Below are 4,298 nucleotides of genomic sequence, written 5' to 3' on the forward strand. Positions count from 1 at the left end.
TTTATTCCTGTCTCTTATTCTTGGCTTTACTGGAACAATGCAGACAAACAGGTCATAGTTTTAAGATTTATTATTACTTTATTTTATACAGTTTTAATTTAGTAACAAGTGTTGTGATTTCATAACATTTTAGAAAGAATTCAGACTCCAGCTGTACATTGTAGACAATACAAAAAAGAGAACAGTATTGGTGATTTTTTTTACTCATTAACTTCGGTTTTCTTAGACACTTTGCTTGGTAAAAAATTTCAAGAAAACATTTTAGACCTTGAACAGTTACCAAGCGATAATCCTTAATTAACTCAGAAGTATTATATATATGCAGTGATATCTGATGGTAGTAGACCCTCCAAATAAAGGACACCTGTTCATAAAGAACAAAAGATTATGGGTATCTTTTGTCATTCTCTTATTATTTTTACACACAGATGCACCTACACACACACACACACACATACACACACACACACACACACATATATATATATATATATATATAAAATTCCTAATATTTATTTAAAAATAGATGTGAAATTGAAAAAATCAAAACATTTGTATTAGAACACTTTTTTAATAATAGAGATATAAAATTGGTAATCAAATGTTCATTTATTTACCAAGAAAATTTGGTAATATTTTGTAAAAGAAGTGAAACAGGTAAAATGTAAACTATGCAATATTAATTTATTAGTTTACAAGGGAGCAGCTTCAAACCTACTAAATCACCTGAAATTCTATCTTGGACTCATAATCATCACATCCAAAACTCTGAATAGTCCCATTTCTGCTATGAAAAGATAATAGACAGTACAGCAAGTTGATGAAGAACATGGTATAAAACTGAGTTTATATCATAGTCAAACAATGTCTTTATGTATCAATTGACCAGAGCTATGAAAAATTTGTAAAAGGCCCACCACTGATTATTGTCCCTCAGAAAGTTAACTCAGTATAGTTCCACATTTGGTGTCTTATAGTATTAAACTACACACCAAAAGAATTGCCTGTAGTCTTAAAATATCTGACACTGTCCATTTATTTTCTTAAAAATTAGTAATTCAGATGCCAGCTTCATATCAATAAAATGCACATGGACCTGTTGACATGACTTTGGAACAATATCATTAAAGTTTTTGGAGTCGAGGATTAGCTGTTAAAAAAAACTTGATTCCGTTTTTGATGTGCATTAAAACAAAGCCATAGTAATCAGCATATAATGCAATTTTTGGGGGGATAAATTCACTTTATTGTATTTATTTTGTTGAAAATAAGTTCAAAATTTGTTGGGAATCCCTCCTTACCCAGGAAAACAACAAATCTACTCCCAGACTTGGTTGAGGAGGGAACTAGTTCCCTTGTACGTGTACCTGGCACTGGTAGAGGCAACTTTTACCATGTACAGAGGGCAAAATGCCTTTTCACACCGATTAGAATGTACATCTTATGCATAAAATGAGGTCAATACCTGTGTATGGGTTTCATTTGCTTGTTTGTCATATCTGAATATGAGTTCCTTATGGCTTAGCAGAAAAATCCCAAAGTCTGATTTGTGCATTTTAGAATTTGTAAAAAAGTAAGTACCTGCAGCAGTGTCAGGCATGTACTAGTATGACAGATTTTGGAGACTTACGATCAGTATATCAAAGTTTTAAAAAAATTCATTTGGTAATGTGCTTGTGATTTTAGTTTTTGAAAAAATCACTTCTGAGAAAATTATCTTAGATATGTCCCTGCATTTCATGGAATAGGTAATCGAGTTTATGCCCTTTACAATCAGTCAACAGCACTGAAGGATGATTTGTTTGTTCTGAGTTTGAAGATGAACAAGGAGAACAACACCTACATTCATTTGATTTTTGGGGGATCCTAAACATTTTTACTCTAGACCCCATACCGTGCCATGTAACTAGATACAGCTAAAATAAAAGTGTTTTCAATGCAGCTTGGCTGGAAGTACTGGGTATCAAACAAATCTGAAAGCAAAGAAAACAGGATGGATTTGATAACTTGATTAATGTCAATGAATATTCTAATCAAATTAGACTAATCAGAAAGAAAAATTTGGTATTTGTTTCAACTGTACATAAAATCTAAGTTATTGAAATGGTATCCATTGAAGGTATTTTGTTCTATATATCCACATGCTGTTGTGGTTTCTTGATAATTTCAGTATAATTACAATATATACTTGCATATAAGTCAGATCCATTGCAAAATAACATAGACTCTAATCTGCCATCACATAATGTGCCAGCAGGTCAGGCACAGTGTTCTTTGTTCACATGGTTACTCACAACTGCATCCCAGATCTTGATCAATACTCTGCAGCTGAACCCGACTATACTTGAGTACATATGGTACCTTAAAATGTCTATTTAGTCTGCAGCATCATGGGGGTGAATTTGAATAAATGTGTAAAGATTTATTTGGCTGTATCATACTCAGTGTAATGCTTTCACATGTGTCAGTGAGCACATGCCTGTCTTTTAGTTCCCTCAAAGACACTGGTACTCTACTGGCCAGAAAGAGTTTGCAGGAAGTTACAATAAAAAGCCTGTTGCTCCTTTATTATTTCAAACTGCTGAATATTGAAACTACCGCCAATATTCTTGAGAAACTCCGACAATTTGGTAAAAAAAAACGTTTTCAGATATGTTTGAGTCAACATGTTCACAAGTACAAAAATATTTATCATGGCTTTTGACTTCAAGCTTTTATCATAGAAAGAAGGTCAAAGAACTCATCTTGTATGTGGTTGATGTATACCAATATATTTAAATTTGTTTACGTTTATAATTGATATTGGGGGGAAAACAAATGATTGAATAACATCATTTAAGGTATTCTTAAGATATGTCCACAGAGTTTGATAAAATCTGTTCCTACTTGTTTGTTATAGTTATGAGAAGCTATTACTAATTTTTTAAAAATGAGTCAATAACATTTGACCATGAAATATGTCATTGTTGACTATCAACTTGTTTATTGAAAGAAAATACAATACAATGTCTGCTTAAAATTTATAATAGACATTGGGGAGGAAACAAATGATTGAATAACATCATTTAAGGTATTCTTTAGATAATTCCACAGGGTTTGATAAAATCTGTTCATACTTGTTTGTGTTATAGTTATGAGAAGCTATTACTAATTTTTTACAAATGAGTCAATAACATTTGACCATGAAATATGTCATTGTTGACTATCAACTTGTTTATTGAAAGAAAATACAATACAATGTCTGCTTAAAATTGATTGGTGTATGAAATTTATTTTAAGTACAAAAATGCAAGCAGTGACCTCTGACAATAATCATCTGAAGCATGAAGCAAATGTTAAGTAGATCCGGCTTTCAAGCTTGTTCACATTAGCATGGACAGGTTTGCAATCAGATCTGCATCACATTCACCCGGGAACAGTAATAAATGGATATTTTACATATTGTTAATGAAAACCCCATGCCAGTGCTGCCATTCACTTACAGAAAGATGTGATAAGAATTTTTTTAGGATGGACACCACATTGGACGTCAGATTAGCACAATTTTCAGTATATACTGTTATAGTGTTAAGTGAAAACCCCATGTCGCTATGACAGTCCTTTCAGAAGTAGTTGTGAACAAGTTTTCAAACTGGCTATCATGTCAGCCATATCAGAAAATGAATAGGCATTATTTTAATATAGGATGAACTAGATTTTGTAACAATCCTCTAACTGAAAACCTCATATCAATATAATCATTCATTCTGGTAGAGTAGCCATAACATGGTTTTCATGATGGCTCACTGGCATCTGTATTGGAAGGTCAAATTGGCAATAATTTACACAGTACCAACAACATGTTTGCAAGAAGTGTTTTAGTGAAAAATCCATTGTCGGTACAACAACCTTATTTATTAGGGGTAGCAATAACAAGATTTAAGAGGTGACTTTGTGCTCAGCAAGAGTAGCAAAAAGATTTCCAACATGGCTGCATGGTCAGATCAACACCATTTTCTTTTAAATCTCTTTGAAGTAGTGTAACAGGATTTGTTCAAGATGACCAACACAGTAGCCATATTAGAAATCATAGGGGTTCCATTTTTATGTTCACATAGGGTTTAATGGAGTGCCAGCACAATATTGGTTATATAGTGTAGCACTTTCGGCATTATGGCCTTCAAACAATAGGATGCTCTTGCCAAAAACGCCACACACAAAGCACAAAAACCCTTTCAGGAGAGGACACTACAAAAATAGTCAATAACATTGACTAAGATATTGGGCTCGATGGAGACTAATAAAGAGAAAGAGTGAAA

The sequence above is a fragment of the Sinohyriopsis cumingii genome, chromosome 4 (genome assembly GCF_028554795.1).
Source record: "Sinohyriopsis cumingii isolate HCF-2022 chromosome 4, ASM2855479v2, whole genome shotgun sequence".
Lineage (NCBI taxonomy): Eukaryota > Metazoa > Mollusca > Bivalvia > Unionida > Unionidae > Sinohyriopsis > Sinohyriopsis cumingii.